Source organism: Pinus tabuliformis, chromosome 8, assembly GCF_031772625.1.
Source record: "Pinus tabuliformis cultivar Carrire ecotype Pingquan chromosome 8, CPIR1, whole genome shotgun sequence".
NCBI lineage: Eukaryota > Viridiplantae > Streptophyta > Pinopsida > Pinales > Pinaceae > Pinus > Pinus tabuliformis.
This window is the reverse complement of record NC_142294.1, coordinates 213687954-213708997: the sequence shown is the minus strand read 5'-3', so window position 1 is coordinate 213708997 and position 21044 is coordinate 213687954.

Below are 21044 nucleotides of genomic sequence, written 5' to 3'. Positions count from 1 at the left end.
CGTATGATCTCATGATGGGGATGTGTTGCGCACGATCTTCCCAAAGACATGAGTCGTGTTTAACCATCTACCTTTGCAAACTACTCCACCAACCTTGTAAAAATGTCAAAACAACGTCAAATTTGGAGTGCACTAAGTCTAACAACAATTGTGTCCTAAGCCTTGACCTACAAAATTTGACATTCAATATCTTCTGATCTAGGGGGTCATTTTCAGACTTCCATATAACGTTGGAAAGCTCTCTTCAAGGCCTATTGGTCTAATTAGTTTCTAGTCTCATATGGGCTAATGTTTTTTTTTCTTCCCAAAATTGATTTGAAGATAATGCTTCATAAACACTTGTTTGACTTGATCATCAATAGAGATCCAAAACCTCTAACATCACCAACCAAAAACATGAGCATGAGCATGGCAGAATGGAAACACTTCTATCAACAATTAAATACCTTGTAATAGTCTCGCTGAAACGATCTTTGACATAAACAATATAACACAATGATCAACGAACCTTGTCATCTAATGAAAACACCTTTGAAATCAATGACAACTTATTCTAACAATCTCCCCCTTTTTTGTCGATGGCATGTTATGCAACCAGCTCACAAAATAGAAGAAATAGATAGATCAACAACTTAAAACATAGCCTCTTTGAGGGGGAAACATACTTTATATTACACAAATGAACAATTCTTGAATGATACAAATGTCAAGACCTCCTTTCTATGTTATATACCTAGGGGGATAATATGGGGTACAAAGGGAGGTACCCAAGGGAATAATGTAATAATAGGATGGGCCATAGTAATAAATAAGATGGTTAACCTGTATCATGTAAATGACCACAAGTAGTTAGTAATAATGTAATGGGCCCATGGTATTAGATAGATGGTATTGAGGGAACCATGGTAATGACCCATGGTATTGTATGTATGAGGCCTATATAGAGGCTAGAGACTCCACATTGAGAGGTGTCAAGGAATATTGTATGAACAAGCATATGGCTTGTGGAGTGTTCTCCTTCCTTAAGGAGTGAATGTATGGTGTTGCCCTACCTTAAGGGTTTGATCAATAAAGAAGCATTTCTATCTATATTCAGATCTTGTTATTTCTTGGGTTTATTTGCATTTATTGGGTATATTGGTATGTTTTCATATATTTGCAAGATAGATCTATAACACTCCACAAGCCATATGCCTGTTCATACAATATTCCTTGACACCTCTCAATGTGGAGTCTCTAGCCTCTATATAGGCCTCATACATACAATACCATGGGTCATTACCATGGTTCCCTCAATACCATCTTTCTAATACCATGGGCCCATAACATTATTACTAACTACTTGTGGTCCCTTACATGATACGGGTTAACCACCTTATTTATTACTATTGCCCATCCCATTATTACATTATTCCCTTGGGTACCTCCCTTTGTACCCCATATTATACCCCCTCGGTATATAACATTCTATATATAGGAGTCTAAGGGGTCATAATATAATTAGAGCTGACATAAAAATAATAATGTAAGGGCACAACAATAACAATTGTGGGCTTCTATGGGGCACAATAATAACAGTATGGGGACAACATGGGAACAAGAATAATAATAAGGGGCTATAATGACAATAATAATAAGGGAATACACTATTATTATAGGGACCTAACATGACTCTCTCCTTCAAAAAAGAATTTTCCTCAATGCTTGAGTAGTTCTAGATGCTTTTGTATAGAATTCTCATCCTCCCATCAGCGGGTAAGTTCTTCAACTTGATGAGATACTCTGAAATTGATCGATTTCGTCGCTATCGAGTTCTTGTTTCTGTGAATCCTTTAGGTTCTAATATGATTTTTCCTTCCTCTTCAAGTTCTGGAAATATTGTTTTAACTGGGAGCTTGTCACCTATAACCTTCTTTAAGCATGAAACATGGAAAACTGGATGCACTCGAGAAGATGCAGGAAGTTCCAATTTCTATGCCATAGTACTAATATTTTGCAACACCATAATACTTTGGTTATAATTTATTATCCTTCTTAGCTTTCTTGTGGGGATTTGTTTGTATGGCTGTAGTTGTAGAAATACCCAGTAACCTACATAAAAACTTCTTTCGCTGCGATGTTGATCTACTTGTTGTTTCATTCTATTCTTCGCCAAAGCAAGGTTGTCCTTCAAGAGTTGGAGAACTTTTTTTTGATGCTCGATGTGATCTTCCACTGCTTGAACCTTAGAATTTTCCTTTAAATATGATGTGATGAACGGTGGATGATATCCATAAAATGCCATAAATGGGGTCATTTTTGTTGCAGTATGGAAGGAAGTGTTATACCACCATTCAACAAGAGGTAACCATTTGACCCATTGTGCCTATTTATTAGATAAAAAGAAACAAAGATATCCTTCCAAAAAAAATTTCACTATCTCAGTTTTCCCATCATATTGAGGATGATAAGATGAGTTATGAGGTAACTAAGTACCTAGACAAGAGAATAATTTTTTCCAAAAATTCCCAGTGAAAATAGGATATCTGTTGCTTACAATAATCTTTGGGTTTCCATGTAGATTTTGAATTGTTTCCATAAATGCAGTAGCAATTGTACTGGCTTTAAATGGATGAGATAATGCACAAAAGTGTACATACTTGGTAAGTCTATCAACTAACACCATGATGACACTCTTTCCTTTGGAATTGGGTAAACCTGTGATAAAATCCATTGAAACCTCCTCCCAACGTTGAATTGGAATGGATAAAGGTCATAATAGACCTGGGGCTTTAATTATCTCAACTTTATTTTGTTGGCAAACCAAACATTCTGCCACAAAATTTTGAATATCATATTTAAGGCCATACTAAAAAAATTCCTTCTTAACCTTGTGGTAAGTTTTTTAAAAATACTGAATGCCATCCTAAGGGAGAGGTGTGCAATTCCAGAAGAATCTTTTGTTTGAGTTGGGAATTCTTATAGAGGTATAAGAGATATTTGTACCATAACGAACCATTTTTCCAGCCAAATGTATCAGATGTACTAGGATATTGCTGCAACTTTTGAATGAGTTCCCACACTTCTGCGTCATTATTCCATTCATTCCTTGCTTCATTTATCCAATCTGGTTGGATAATCGAAATGATACAAAGCAATGCTTCCACATCCTCATCGTTTCTTGAGAGTGGATCTGCAGCAAAATTTTTCTTCCCCTTTTTGTAGATGATTTCAAAGTCATAACCCAACATCTTTGTGACCCATTTTGGTTGCTATTCTAAAGATAATCTTTGTTTTAGAAATTATTTAAGACTATCATGATCTGCTTTTACCTTGAAGTGTCTTCCCATTAGGTAAGGTCACAATTTATTAAGTGCATGTAGTATTGCCAACATTTCCTTATAAATAGCTTTGTGTAAATACTTTCCTTTGATTGGATGACTTTCGAAAGCAATGGATCTTTATTCTTGCATTAAAATAGCACCAATTCCATTTCCCAAGGAATCACATTCCACAATAAATGTTTTTGTGAAGTCTAGTGTAGCTAAGATTAGTGCTTGGCACATTAACTCTTTAAGATTTCAAAAGCATTTGTTGCTTTTGGAGTCCAAGAAAATGCATCTATCTTCAGTAATGTTGTTATAGGTGTTGTTATTCTCCCATAATTCTTAACAAACTTGTGATAATACCCTGTCAACTCGAGAAATCCTCGCAAATTCTTTATGGATGTGGGGATTTTCCATTCCTTAATGACTTTAATTTTGCTAGGGTCTACCTTAACACATTCATGAGATACAATATGACCCAAATATTCCACCTCTTGTACTCGAAAGAAACATTTGGAGTTTTTTGAATATAATTTTTTCTCCTCCAATAGTTTGAGCACTCTGTCAACATGTTGAACATGATCCTTTGTAGATTAGTATATCATAAAAAAATACTAACAAAAATTTTCTAAGGAAGGGTTTGAAAATGGAATTCATCAAACCTTGAAATGTAGAAGGTGCATTGGTAAGGCCAAAAGGCATGACCAAAAATTCATAATGACCCTCATGCGTTCTAAATGTTGTTTTCAGAATGTCTTTAGTCTTTATTTTGATTTGCATTAGGGGAGTTTTGAGGTATAAAATGGGCCTCCTAAGGAAATTATAAAATAATAACGCAAATAATAAAATAAGATTAGATTACATCAGAAAATTTTAGAGGGAATAAAAGGAAAAACTAATTTTTCAACTTATCTCCCTAAGGGTTTACCCAAATTTCAAGTAGAAACACTTGTTCGATGCTGAATTTGATTCCTCATCCAAAGAGTACCCATGTTGCATACTTTCGATCGACCCTGCTACACGAAAATTGAGAAATACATGAGAAAACATGATTGCAAATTTTTTCATGTATTTCTCATTTTTTGTGGAGCAGGGTCCATCGACAGTATGCAACATGGGTACTCCTTGGATGAGGATTTAAATTTTTCATCCAATGAGTACTCCTGCTCAAAATTTGAGTAAAACCTTAAGGAGATAAGTTAAAAATAAGAGTTGAAAAAGTAGTTTTGTTATTTTATTATTTTTATATCTTTTTACTTTTTTACTCCAAAAATGGTGTATCATCCCCCATGGTTGACATCATCATCTTGAATCCTATTGGTTCTTATAAATTTTATTTTGGTTGTACATTTTTCTTAGGAGGCCATTTTAGATATTTAAATTCCCCTAATAATGATATCTTGAATGAAGGTCCAACTTGGTGAAGTAAATTTCTCCATGCAACTCATCCAATAATTCATCAATGACAGGAATGGGAAACTTATCTTTAATAGTGAGCTTATTGAGCTCCCTATAATCCGGACACATACGCCATGATCCATCCTTCTGGTGCAGTAACACTACTAGAGCAGAGAAAGAACTTTGACTAGGTTGAATTATCCCATCCTCTAACATTTCTGCAACCATACATTCAATTTCACTCTTTTGGGCATAGGGATATCTGTAAGGCCTGATGTTTGGAGGAACACTTCCTGGAATCAAATGAATAGCATGATTATGAACATGAATAGGTGGGAGGCCTTTGGGAGTCTCAAATACCTTGGAATGATTGTCCAAGGATTTTTGGAGATATGGAGAAATAAATGATTTCAATGTGGGAACCTTTAGTGAACATAATTGTGCAATTACGCCTCGTTGTTCTTTCTTTAGAAGCTTTGTCATGTCGTTAGAGATGATTATATTTCCTGGTTTTCCTATGATAACCCTTAATTCGACTTCCTTCCCTTCCAAAATAAATTCAAGAAAAGTTCTTGAAAGTTAAAAGCTATCGTACCTAAAGATTGTAGCCATTGGACTCCTAGTACAACATCAACACCACCCATTGGAATGGAAAGCATTGGACTATTCAAGACATATTCTTCCATGGATAGCTAGATATTATGGCACTTTCCACAATAATTTATGGTTCCTCCATTTGAAACCATCACTTGACACTTTGGTGCTGGATATAGGAAGCAATTCAATTCCTTGGCTATCTTACAATGAATTAAATTTTGGGTATCACTCGAATCAATCAACACTATTACCCTTTTCTTCTTGTTGTGTCCTTCTATCTTGATAGTTTGAGGAGTGGTAATTCCGGCCATTTCATTGAAAGATATGGTTGGATTCATTTCTTCTTTCTCTAGTGTTTGTTCTTGGTGTGTATCCTCTTATTTTTATGTAAAATAATTTCTTCTCAGCACACTTATGACCTTTAGTGTATTTTCTATCACAACTGTAACAAATTCCTTTTGCTTTGTTTTCTTCCAATTTTTGTGGTGTCAACCTTATAGGTTGTGGAAGACTAAGGGCAACAACACTTCCATATTTATAGTTGTGAGTGGTAGGCTTCCTTGTTGCCATAATTTTTCTTTCAATTTTTCTTGCCAACCTGAATGCATTCTCCAATGAATCCAGTTCCTAAAGGCAAACCTCATGTGGATGCTATCCTTTGAATTCCCTATGAACACATCAATATTATGCTCCTCTGGAATATCTTTTACCCATATATTCAACTTTTGGAAGTCCTCAATGTGCTCCACCATTGAACCCTTTTGTTTGAGATTCATCAATTGGCTAAAAAATTTGTTTCTTTTGTATGCTCATAATGTGTTATCATTTCTTCCCTAAAAATTTCCCAAGTGACAATTTGTTTATGAGAGAAAATCCATCGATACCATACAAACTGATTGGGTTACAAATATGAAGTTGCAATGCATACCTTTTGTGTGTTTTTCACATTATGGAGATCGAAATATTGCTCCATTTGTAGTATCCCTGTTATGAATGTTATCACTCCTCCGGATCTCCAAGGCTGAGGAAGAGTCTAGACGAGGTAACCACAGACCAATCTTTTGAGTTGGTAGCTAGCCCTACCAAGCTGGAGAGGGATCTCTCCAATGAATCACAACCAAGAGGGCTGGATGGATTAGGGTTTTAGGCTAGATATAGTAGCACAAGGTTTTGATTTGATTTGATTTGATTGGTGTAGTCACTCGATGAGTGAAATAGGTCAGAGAGTGAACTAGGTCAAGGCAAAAGAGACTCAGAATTGCACACATCTGATGGGGCAAGGTATGAAAGTTACTTTAACACTTTGTAGTATAGTGATGAAATGGTTTAGAGTGATGAGATGCTAAAAATAACATGAAAATCATGAATTCTTTTTAAACTGAAGAAATTAAACAAATTATGATGATTTTCCCAAAACAGAGTATAGAAGACATATTCTACTTATCACACCTTGAAAATAAAAAATATTTAGAAGTGAAATGGATAATGGAAGCTACAAAACATTCACATAGATGTAACTGAAGAAGAAACAATATCAAAATACCATGCCACAAGAATCCCACCAAAATAGTTGCAACTCATCTAATATATTCCATGCCAAAGTCTGAAACACTAATACAATATCCAATGAAGTTTGACATGTAGAATGATTGAGAAATTACATGATATAGGCCTCAAGCCAACTCATCCTAGCCTCAAGGGTTGAATCCATGAGAGGAGGAGCAGTTACAATAAAAACTGAACTGATAGCTAGAGTGTAGGGTGGTCAAAGTGACTCATTCCTAACTTAAGAAAAGTGATTCATTACAAGTCATAGAAGCCATTTACCTAATGTATTTACCCTAGGTAATAGTAAAAACATAATAATTACATCGTCCTTATCAATTACATCACTAAAACATGAATTTCCCATAGGTAAAAATCAAATTGGAGAGAAAAAGTGAAAATTTGGGTTGACTGTCAAACGTGTAGCGCCAACATCAAACACGCAGTGCGAGTGTCAAACGGGCAACACCATCTTCAATTTGAATTTGACATGCCTTCCTAATGTCCAAGTATAGAGCAAGATAACTCATTGGAAAAATTATCCTGTCTAGTTTCCAAAACTGCCATTGGTTTTCCAAATGGGCTTGATTTATCCCTCCAAAATTCCTTTCTCCCAAGGCTACTCAAACGCGCGGTGCTTGGCCAGAAATGAGGTAGAAACATGATTTTTAGGTGGTTTTTTGCCTTTTTTACCCACTGGTTTTGCTTTCCAGGGCTGGAAACATGGTTTTTCCATATTTATTGGTCCTTTTTAATCTAGTGGTGGTGGCCATTCCTCCAAGGCGCTGCGCGTTTGACCAAATTGCTAATATAAAAATTGTCTAAAAAGGACAGGAAAAGCAAGATGACAAAAATTGAGTCAAGGGTCTTCAAAATTGTTCGAGAAGCTCATGTCTGAGGTGGCTAGGCATGGAGTGAAGTCTCTACAAGTATATCAAGCTTCTTCTTCTCCTCATGGTGAGTTAGGGCTTCAATTCTTGCCCTAGCAGCTTTGAGCTTTCCCCTTGCTATTTGGTGTCTTCAGCAATAATACTTTGCCATCTTTCTCTGAATGTTAATGTTTCTTTTGGCCTTGTCTAAAAGGCTTTCAAGATGGGTTTTCACCCTCTCAATCCAATGCTCCTGATTCTTATTTACCATTTTGGCAAATTGCTCATTTAGGGTGAGCTCATTAGCTAGTTTAACCTCCTTTTGATTTTCTAGCTCTAAAGCTCTCTTTAGGCCTCTAGTCCTTGGCCTTTTTCTTGGCACCTGTTCCTCCAGCTGGTCACTATATTCTCCATATTCTTTATCAAGTAAGGCCTTAGCCTTTTTAGCCTCCCTCTTTGCCTTGATGAGTTGAATCTCCATGAGCTCATGTTTGGTCTCAAACTACCTGTTTTCCTGCTCATAGTATGAAATGATGTATTTTGCCCTTTGCAAATTGACCTGCAACTCTCCTACGAGTTCATTCTTATCTTTGATGACAATGGTTGTGCTTTCACTGTCATCATTTTCACTTAGGTCAACTAAGTGAAAATCTTTCTCTCTATCATGGAGGTCCTCCTGCTGCTGCTGGATCTCTGCCTCTGTCACATTTTCCTTGACTTTCTATACCTTCTTTGTTGATGAAGAAGGCAAGGCCCCTACCAAAATATGTGGGGAAAACACTTGTCTATGCCCTCTCTGATAGGTATGTGTCAAGGTACCCAAACCAATCCCTTTAGGCTTGCTAATCTCACCATGTTAAATGTGCTCTTTCTCTCTGCCTTCATCTCTACTAGGTGAATGAATATGCTTATGAAAGGGTGATGATGGAGGTGATGGTGAGGCTGACTCATCAAATGAGGATGAATTATGTATGGCTTGAGATGGAGGAATGGAGGTGGATGGATGAGATGATGAATGGATTCTTTGAATATTTTGAGTAGATGCATGAGTGAATATGGGATTAGCTATGAAGGTACTCCATGTAACATTGAGTTCCTTGAGATTGTAAAGGACTATGGTTTTAATGAAGAAATGATGAAATAAGCTCTTCATTTGATCTTTGTATTCCCTCTTTCGGGCAATGTAAGCCATCTTCTCAACACTCCGAAAAATATAGTAGGGTATATTGAGCATTATTACCCTAGTGAAATGCATTAAGAGTCGGATATGATAAGAATAGACCCTAGAGAATCTACCTTCACATGAAACATATTTCATAATAATCTTCATCATTGGGGAATATCTGTTAAGGAGGTATGAAAAAGGAAAATAGCCCCTTCTTTCATTTCGGTACCTTAGTGTCATATAAGGCTCATAATAATGCCTCTCCAAATCACCTTGTTTAAACCATTTTTCCCCAACATCTGGAATCCCGGTGGCAGCTGATATATTGGCAGTAGATAAAGTGAAATTTATACATGAAAGAGTGACTTGGTTGTCTTGGAGTTTAGAAATGAAGAGCCTAGTCAACTCAGGATGATGTTGGACTGCCTGTACTTGTTCATAGATGTCATAACAACCTAGCCATTTGAAAGATGTCACAGTCATAGGGGATTCTAAGAGTTCCGTGAGATCGGTGGGTTCAAACTTGTGTATTTGGCCTCCTTTGTGTGGCCCCCTCCATTCCCTATCTTCTTCTCTATCTGTTTCCTCTTCCTCACTATGTGGTCTATATTCCTCCTCTGCCATGGTGTTTAGTATCAAACCCTAGGGAGGTGTAAGGTAGGGTAATATGGTTTTTAAGGAATAATAAATGGGTAAGGGTAAATATGAAGATGACAGGTGAAGGGATATATGTATTGGAGAGGGATATAGGGTAGTAGTATGATAGTTTGGGGATGGGGGAAATTATTTGGAATATAGGGGTTTGGGAGCCTAGGTAGTTGTATCACCTAGGACTTAGGGTTTTGGGACAAAGGGTTAGAGGGAATCTGGGATAAAAAGATTTGGGGAAAGGGAAGGAGAGTGGAGGGAAGTGTGAAAAATGGAATGAGAGTGGAAGGTAGTTTTTGGGGAAGATCTAGGGTTTAGATATAACAATTAAACCAAATTTTCAATGAAACCTTTCAAACACTTAGGAATTGACTTGAGGAGGGAAAAAAGCACATCCCTTAGCTGCTACTTACTTGTATTGAGGTTGAAAGCGTTTCAGAGGAGTTGAGGAGGTGATTGCAGTGTTTTTTGAAAAACGTGCAACGCTAATGAAGAGTGCACAATTCCTTAGGCAAACGAGCAACGCCTTAAGGAAACACGCTGCGCTAGAAGAGAACACGTAGTGCTAGAAGGACACACGCAACGCCTACCCTGTTTCTACTGATTTCGCCCAAAACTGTGAAAAGGCTCTCTTGGGGCTTGCTCAATGAGTGTTAGGAGGCAAATGAAGCTAAGTTTGAATCCAAGAAGTCCTTTATAGTTGAGTGAATTTGATCTTTTTCTTTTCAAACCCACTTTCTAATGTTTCATTTGACCCCTTTTTTGGCCTCTTTGATAATTTGCATTTTGAATTTTTTCTTTGCAGGTGGATGATGCTGAAGGTTTGGTAATGTTCACTTTTGAATTTTGTTTGGATGATATTGGCAATGGATTTTGGGTAAATAGCTAAAAATAGTGACTTATTACATATGATAAACATAAAATTACATAAATAAATAAAAATGATTACATCTCTCTTTTGAAATAAAAATTACAAAATGGAATGAATTTCTTGCTTAAAATCAAAATTGGAATTTTAGCAACCATGGTTACATGTTTGTAAACCCTTATTTAACAAAAAAATGGATATTATTTGCTTCTCTCATACTTTTTTGGCCTTATGTAGTGAAATGGTGTTTTATTGGACCTTGGAAAATAAAACCTAGTGACCTAATGGGACCTTGAATGACTAGACTTTAGGTGGACTTGATTGACACAAAACATGATGAAATGAGCTTTTATAGTTAATGTATGTTCAACAAGACACATGAAGATGGACCAGCAAATTTTGATTTTTGAGAGGGGATGGGGTTTTAACTTGGGCTACCATCAGCAAGTAAATTTTCACATGATGACCGGTGGAATGATAAAATTTCAACATGGGACACTAATATGATATAAAAGAGGAATTTTGATCATTGATGGCAGTATGCAAATACTGACTATAACAATGGGATCATTGAAATCAAACTACCTCCTATCGATCTTTAGAGCATGGTGGGTATTCAATCCAACATTAGAGTCTATGAAATCATGACTAGCATTTATTTTGTTCTCACCATGAGTTTCCTTTACTACCTTTTTCTGTTAGTAAGCATTTCTTATAGAAACTTTGTCAAATCCATCTTCAAATCTTCGACGTTGCCTTTAAGTTTTTCTTCTATACCATCCATCTTAGCTTCCATGCCATTCTTTAAACCATCCATCTTGGCTTCAATTACTTTTTGTGAGAGCGAAATTTGTTGCACTTGGTCTTGTAATTTTGATATATCATGTTGCATTTCTTTCTCTTCTTCATGTGTCATAGTAGAGATTTTAGCATTTTTTTCCCTTTCGAAAAGTCGTAATTTTCATTAATCAAAGAAAATTACATTTTGTAGATGCTTACTAGGTGTTTCCATTTTCCTTCATTGGTTCACCAATGAATGATAATTATACTTCACAATTCCCTTTGAATGACTTCAAACTACTTTTTCAAACAAAACTTATGCAAATAAATAAATAAAAACGAAATTCCATTTTGTATGAGCTCGATATTGAAACACCTATAACTCTATAATTTCGGATCTCCAAGTTCTGAAATTTTGGTCTGTGATATCCCTCTGAGTCCTCTTTCCAAACCCACAAGTCAGATCATGATTGGATTCTGTTAGGTCCCTATACTACTAGTGTAACCCCTTATTTTTATTAATACAACCCCATTATTATATTCTTGTGCCCATGTAGTCCCCATATTGTTATGATTGTACCCCATAGAAGCCCACTATTGTTATTATTGTGCCCTTACATTATTATTGTTATGTCGGCCCTGATTATATTATGACCCCCTAGACTCCTATATATAAAAAGGAGGTCTTGTCATTTGTATCATTAAAGAATTGTTCATTTGTGTAATGTAAAGGAGGCTGCCCCCTCGAAGAGGCTCATTTCTAAGTTGTTGATCTATCTTTTATATATTTTTGTGAGCTGCTTTCATAAAATTTGGTATCAGAGCTTTGGATTCTATGGTTTCGCTACTCCAAACAAGTCATCGTGGAATTTTCACTATAACGTTTTCGCTATGAAGTTTCAGAAGCTAAAACAAAAACCCATTTGACCCTAAATCATTCTGAACCTCGAGTCCAAATTTTAGATCTTTTCTCACTATATTTTTGGAGATATGATCTGATGAAGTTAGGGTTTTTAAAAACACCAGAATTCCATCTCAAACAAGTCATCGTGGAATTTTCTCTATACATGTTTTTTTTGCGATGTTTCAGACTCTAAAATTAAAACCCATTTGAGTCGCAATTTTGGTGAAGCTCGGGCTTGAATTTCAGATCTTGTTTCACTATATTTTCGTAGATACACTCCAAGAAATTTAGGGTTTTTTCATGTGCCCGAATTACATCCTAAACAGGTGACCTGTCATAACTTTCTCTTTAAGCATCAAATTGAAATTTTGTAAGAATTTTCAGAAAGAGGAAGGACTGTAGTTTTCTGTGTATCAGTTTCAGGTCCTAAGGTTGAAACAATGACACATGGCACTTTGTACAAGTTTGCTCTACTGAACCAGTCTATAATCCGGTTATTGTGGGAGATTTGACATAACTCTTCCCTGCAAATCCAATCTTAATTAGACTTGCTGGGTTAGAAAGAGGACTTAGAGGGCTACTGCAAGAGGCAATTTCAGAACTTGGATATTTGAAATTACAGAGTTACAATCGTTTCAATATCGAACTCCTAAAATCAAGAAAAGGTGATATGAGGAAGTTCGATGGCAAGGATCCGGTAAATTGGATACTACAGATGGAGCAATATTTTAATCTACATGAGGTGAAACTATTACAAAAGGTACATATTGCATCTTCATATTTAGAACCAAATCAATTTTTATGGTATAAAGGGCTTTGTTCTCGTAAACCACTTGTTACGTGGTCAATTTTCACGGAGGAAATGATAGCACATTATGAGGATACAAAGAGAAACACCTTCTTTAGCCAATTGATATATATAAAAAAAAAAGTGTTCAATGGCAGACCCTATTGAGCACTTTCAAAAATTGAATATAAGGGAAAATTATATTCCATAGAAGGATTGATGTCTCCATAGGGACTTTAAAGGATAACATTCAACATGAGGTTCGTCTTTGGGAACTTGATTCGTTGGAGAAGGCATTGAGATTGGCAAGAAAAGTGGAAAGAAAAATTATGGCAACAAGGAAGTCTACCCCTCACAACTATAAAGATGGAAATGTTGTTTCTCCTAGCCTTCCACAACCTACAAGGTTGAGACCGCAACAATTGGAAGAAAAAAGAGAAAAAGGCATCTGTTACAATTGTGATAACAAATACATTAAAGGCCATAAGTGTGCCGAGAAGAAATTGTTTTACATTTATTGTAGAGAGGAGGAAGAAAAGGATCAAGAAACATCAAAATAAGAGGATATACACTAGGAACCAACCCAAAAGAAAGAATAAATAAACCCGACCATATCTTGTAAATCTTTGGAAAGAATTAACACTCCTCAAACTCTTGAGATAGAAGGACATATCAAGAAGGAAAAGGTTCAAGGAGTGAAAGATCACATCGAGAAAGAAGAAATGAATCCAACCATATCTTGTAATGCATTGGTCAGAATTACCACTCCTCAGACTATCAAGATAGAAGGACATGTCAAGAAGAAAAATGTTCAACAAGTGAAAGATCACATCGAGCAACAAGAAATGAATCCAACCATATATTTTAATGCATTGGAAGAAATTACCACTCCTCAAACTCTCAAGATAGAAGGACATATCAAGAAGAAAAAATTCAAGCAGTGAAATACCATATCGAGCATCAACAACAAGTTCTCCAACTTTTAAAGGATAATGCCACTTTGGTGCATAGTCAAATGAAACAACAGGCAGATCAACATTGCAGTGAAAGAAGTTTTGATGTAAGTGATTGGGTATTTTTATGGCTACATCTCAAGCAAGCTATTTATGAGAAGGAAATGTTCGCAATACTACACGCACTTAAGAAATGGCGACCTTACCTAATGGGAAGACACTTAAAGGTAAAAATTTATAATGATAGTCTTAAATACTTTTTAGAACAAAGATTATCTTTAGAAGAACATAAAAAATGGGTCACAAAAATGTTGGGTTATGACTTTGAAATCATCTACGAAAAAGGGAAGAAAAATGTTGCTGCAAATGCACTCTCAAGTAAGGATGAGGATGTGGAAGCATTGTTTTGTGTTATTTCTATTATCCAACCAAATTGGATAAATGAAGAAAGGGATGAATGGAAGAAGGACGAAGAAGTGTGGCCACTCATTCAAAAGTTGTAGAAGATCCCATATCAAACAATATTGCTAGAACTTGATGAGGAAGGAAAAATCATCTTGGAACTTGGAGCAGTAAAAAAAACAAGAACCCGACAGCTACGAAATCGATCAATTTCAAAGTATCTCATCAAGTGAAAGAACTTACTCGCTGAAGATTCCACATGGGAGGACAAGAATTTTATACAGAAGCATCAAGAACTACTCAAGCGTTGAGGACAACATTTTTTGAAGGAGAGGGGGATTTTAGGTCACTATACTACTAGTGTAATCCCTTATTGTTATTAGTACAACCCCCTTATTATATTGTTGTGCCCATGTAATCCCCATATTGTTATTGTTGTACCCCATAGAAGCCCACTATTGTTATTATTGTGCCCTTACATTATTATTTTTATGTCCTGATTATATGATGACCCCTTAGACTCCTATATATAGAAAGGAGGTCTTGTCATTTGTATCATCAAATAATTGTTCATTTGTGTAATTTAAAGGATTTTTCCCCCTCGAAGAGGCTTACTTCTAAGGCATTGATCTATCTTTTCTATCTTTTTGTGAGCTGGTTTCATAAAATATTCTCGAATAAAGAGTTATTCCCAATCTCCCGCGATGACTTAATTATAGATAGGTTTAGTAAAGAGAACTTGTATGACGTTCCATGTGTCACTATTTTGACCTTTGACTCTGACACAAGACCTCCTTTCTATATATAGGAGTTGAAGGGTTCATAATGTAATCAGAGCCGACATAAAAATAATAATGTAAGCGCACAACAATAACAATAGTGGGCTTCTATGGGGCACAATAGTAACAATATCGGGACAACATGGGCACAAGAATAATAGTAAGGGGCTACAATGAAAATAATAATAAGGGAATACACTAATATTATAGGGACCTAACATGGCAACACTAAACAATGATACCAATCATGGAAGACTTATTGATGGAAACAACACTATCAACAATACTTTACTAATTTCTTCATTATCCTTTGTATTTGAGAAACACCTCATGTTTTACCAATCGTTGCTCATTTAGATATTCTTCAATGTTTAATTATTTTTCATGCAATGTATGCAGTTATTTTCTCAATAACTATGCAATGTTTGTACTTACTTATGCCCCTTTGACATCAATGGAAATGATGATTCCCTTGCAACAAAGCTACCCTTATCATTCTTATCCTGTGGACCTCACATTTTCTTCTTTGTATGCTGATTACTTCTATTATTTCTAGACTGATGTGAATAGTTTCCTTCCTACCACGTGGAGAAGATTTAGTTTAGATAAGAGTGATTGCTCCAATATTTCTCTCAAGTATTCAAGAGGTTCTCTTTCTAAAGGTTTTAAGATATAAAAAATTCATACGATATAAGCCCAAAGCACACTAATTCTTACTAGTCTTAGTTTCAATTAGGCTTACAATTATAATTGTGTTACTCCTTTTAGACTCATGCACATGACCTCTAGCATCAACAAGAATATCTCTTATACATGACTAACACAAATTATGTTCTTCTACAAGGGATTCTCAACCATATACCAACTAGTGATAACATACTCTGACTCATGAACACTTTTTCTCAACCATATATCAACACACCATCTCAACATGATACTTTAGAGTTTGACAAAAAACCTAATGGTAGTGGATTCATACATACATCACCGTATATTTTGACTCAACATAAATATCAACATCATATAAATCCATACTCTCTCAAACCTACAATAGCATACATAAACTTGGATTGGCAATCTCACTCGACCAAAAACTCAACCTAATTATGCTCAACTCCTGTGACAATCTCCTAGTAGCAATATGGATACATTAACATCAATTTAAGCACTGCCCAACTCAAACAACAACATACAATTCATACCAATTGTTGATTACTTTGATACCAATCTTTATTGATTATTCTCCCCTTGTGGTCATTCTCTCTCTTTGGAATTAAGAGTTTGCAACTAGTCATCTTCTATTCACTATTTGATCTCTTCACAATTTTGTAACCAATTGTTAACTGAACTACTATACTCTTGTGCTCTTTGCAACATGTGTTCAGTTATTCCCTACAAACACATTGTTAGCAATGTCAAATATATGTCAGCCATAATATAGGGGTACTTAGCTCGTTCCAATGGCCAATGTTCTTCTTAGATCTCATGAAATACAATAGCTTCTTCACACAGTGTATACTATCGCACTATGTTTTAGGTATCATAAAAATGAATGCTCCATTCATCACTTATGCCAATTGAAATTATTCATAGAATCTTGTTGTATATGATCAATTTAATTGCCTTGAGTGCCAACCATAATGGGCATAGAAAATACATTAAATGCAAATACACCCACTTTCTATTGGATAGTTTTCTAGATTGCATATTTTTGTCACACCAACATGATTTTCATACACACAAAACAACACTATAGTCTCAGCCTCATAGAACACAAGAATGACAGATTGATTTCTACAAATCTTAACAATATTTTACCTTATTACATAAATTATGTACAATCAATAAATTATCCAATAGCAACACTAGTTCACCTATAATGATTAAATTCAACATAATACTAGTACTTGAACTTATGATCAACATAGAAACTTTAAAAGAAAACACAATAATTCCTTAAAATATTTCATATGCATTACTTTAGTATGTATTTTCTTCTCCTTGCACCTGATAATTTTGGATTCACTTGAAGCTAGTCTCTTACTTTCAATGAAGAGGGACAAGGGATGTACTCCCCTTGAGTAGATTATTTCCCTTTTTCATCCATACCTTAATATGTTGAGTTCTGATAGGGGCATCACCATGAACTTGTGATTTTTCTTGGTTGTGACTTTCTACCATAATATGAGCATATGAACCACTTGTGCTTGTTGTCACCAAATAGAGTTAACCCTCATATTTCTTGTTGGGCTTCTTTCTCATTTTCTCTGCTTGCTTTTTGCAATGGTGAACTAGCAGAGCTATTGCTTTTTTTATCCGATTGAGGTTGTTGTTTGTTTTAACTAATATTAGAGAGATCAATCACAAGAATAATAGTATTGGATAGATTGATCTTCTTCTCATAGGCAAATCACTTTTGGACTTCTTGGTTCATTCAACCTAATGTTCTTATTACTACTATGAAATTGTCTTTGTTGGTTCTTAACACAATCCATGTCTCTATTGGACTTGTTATGAAAAGGGGGTGTTATCATTCCAAGTCTGCACATGGTTGTTATGCACCCATAATTCTTACAAATATAACATTCAATGTGTTTGAACGGTGGGCCAAAAGGGTTATTACTTCTGAGAGTAATCCTATGAAAATTCTCAAATCTACCATCCCTAAGTCTTGAGGGATGATAAGACCCATATTTAGTATTCTTTTCATGGGATTTATAATGGACAAGATTTGATTAAAGAAAACACTAGAAAAATAATAGCGAACAAAAAATATTTGATACCTAGGGGAATTTTTTCGCTTATGACTCTGTCCTTGAGGGTAAAAATACCTTTCATGTGGCTATTTGAGTTAATTCTATGAGAAATACAATTGTAGCCGAAGAAAAGAAAAATGGTATTTCATGCATGGATAGATGCCAAATGTCGACAATCTATAATTTTTGCATTAAATTCTCTATGACTATAATATTGTTTGGTATCCCTTTAACAAGGATGATGGGTCCCTTTGAATTTAGAATTGTTGTTGAATCACCTTCAAAATCCAAACTTGTCTTATCTTGAGGGTGGGATTTGATTACTTCAAATATTAAGATAAATTTGGTGATCATTGTTCATCATTGTTCCTAGTCAAAATAAATTTGGGATCATGCATGAATGAGATACTATATACGCAATAGCATCACATGTCTATTCCTGCATCATAATAGAAAAAAAAATTGCTATACCATTAGTTCAATCAATCCATTAGAGCATAAACTTCATCCTCTGTTTTGCACTGAATCATCATATTCATGACCTTTAATTTTAATTACACATGGGTAAATAGATCAAAATTATACCATGAGTACATCATCATACATCATTTAGACACCAGAATAGTTTAATCATAGTAAGCCAAGACAAAATGAAATCATGTGATTGATCTTCCCAGACATGAGCTATGTTACCATGGATACACAAACTCACTCCAATGATCTTGTAGATTACTAATGTGCACCTACTATGATTAGATTCAATCTAAACACGATCTTAAGTCTAAGGCTAAGAAGAAGTTGAAATGGGAAATTGCATAATCCAATGGAAACAAATTCTAAAATGGAATAAAACTAATTAACTAATCTATCTTATGACTCTTCAGGGGGCCCTCCTATTGAGTGCAAGGATCAAATTACTCAAATCAACAAACTAATCACAAATTCATCTGAACATAAGAAGAACAAAGTATTTGTAATTATAAAACAAAGTTTTGATAAAAACAATTACAAACGTGGACACTCTTAATGATTTTACCTCATCTTCTAGATCGAGGCTATATTTATATTGTCTCTAATTTAACAACCAAATAAATTAATGTCAAAGGCGAGTTCACTAAGTAAATACTAGGTGGTTAAATTGAGATAGAAATTGATTTACTCATGTGTTAGAGCCTAGATCGACCTCAGGCTGAAGGGAGGCAATCTTAGGATAACCACAAACCAAGCTTAACATGGTAGCTACCCCTACCAGGTCTGGAGAGGGCTCTATCCTTGTCAATCTCAGTTGAGATGACTGAATTAAATATGGATTTTAGGCTGGGTATAATAGCTCTAGGGTTTTTGGTTTATTTTGAAGGTTTTGTCGCTAGATCAAATGGAGTAGGCAGCTTTGGGTTCGGGAAATCAAGTCAGGAATGCGGGGTGTTCTGTGGGGCGAGGTAGGTAGGTGTTTAAGCACTTGGAATTGAGTGAGATGGTAGATATAAGACTGGTGAGGGGCTGAGGAGGGCATGCAAAGATCATGAGTCCTCTTCAAACAGCTGAAAAAATAAAAAACTAAATGGATTCCCAAGGTAGATCACTGTTACCAATGTATTCCACCTATCTATCTTGATTTCATTTAGTTAAGAAGAATGAAATATATTTTGGCACATATAAAAAATGAGAAAAACTAATGATAGAAGGAGAAACAATGAAAAATCACATTACCACAAGAATCCCACAAAAATAGTTGCAAACCCTGGTTTATTTCCTTGCCAAACTGCTGCAGAGATGTACAATGTAGCTCAGAGCATCCAAGAGAGTCCAACCTTTGCTAATGACTGGAAAAATACATAATATAGACATCAAACCACCTGTGTTGGTCATCAGGGGCCGAATCCATGAGAAGAGGGGTGGTTTCAACCATTTCTAAACTAGGAACAGGAATGTAGGCAGTGGAACAACTTGCCTCTATAACCATGGAAACTGATTCATTTACCCCTCAACCACCTCAAAATGATGAATCTACCCTCTAAGGTCAGTTTAGAAATACATTTACATAGAATAACATCATTTACCATCATAAATTCATCCAAGATGAAAGAAAATGTCAACTTGTAGAAAAACAAGGTGAAATTTCGATTTTTGAGCAAAATTGGCAAAATTTATCCTATGCTTAGTGCCACTGTTCCTATGCGCAATGCCGCTTCAGACCCAGTTTTAGACGCCTTTCCCTTGACCAAATTGAGCCCAATATAGCATGTTGGAAATGTCTTCCTATCTAGTTTCTGGAACATCTTGAACTTTTTCATTTGGAGGTCATTTTCCCCCTCAAAAGTGGAATCTCCCAAGACTACTTCCTATGTGTCCAAAAAGAGGGAGAGAGGGCATTTTTTGATGGTTTTTTGACCTTTAGGTGACCAAGATTTGCTCCAAAATTGCTAAAAATTTTGGGGATTAATTTTCTCATCATGCTAAATCTGAATATGCAAGCCATTCTTTCAAAACGTTTCTCCATCAAAAGCGCATCACTGGTGGCGCTGCGCACCTATGCAAAATTTATCCTATGCGTAGCACCGCTTAAAACCAAGTTTTGGAGGCCTTCCCGGTGTCCAAATTGAGAGTGTGATAGTTTTTTGGAAATATTATCGAGTATACTTTCCAAAACATGTTGAATTTTCCAATTTTGAGTTCATTTGCCTTGTCAAATGTCCAATCTCCTAGGACTAGTCAAAATGTGTAGAATGAGGCTGCCAAAATGCAAAGTGTTGTTGCAGTCAACTTTTTAAGGTCTTCCTCAACTCCAAATTGAGCTCATGATAGCTCATGAGAAAGATATTGGTGTCTAGTTATCATTTGACTCATCAAGAAAGTCATTTGGCCAACCATGCTAGGCGAAATCTTGATTTTCCTAAGGTCACTATAGAGGTGCATTAACTCTCCTGAGGAAACTGTATTTTTTACATTTATCTAAAACCATGACACCTGTGTAAAATGTGAAGGAGTTTTTTCTTCCTTGGCCTATTATGGACAAAAACCTCTCTCACTGTTTCTAAATTCATTTTTTCTTGCTTAGAAACAAAAACCGTAGGAGAGGGAAACGAGCCTTACCTGAGCACAACTGAAGCACCACAAGGTGTAAAATGACCCATTGGAACATGAAAAAATGATGACAACTCATTTAATGATGGTACACTCATTCGAATGGTGACATGGACCAATACTTGGAAGACTTTGGAAGGAGTGAAAACAAATCCTAGACCTAATACCTAGTGACCAAATTTTACCTAAAGACTCACTGAAATG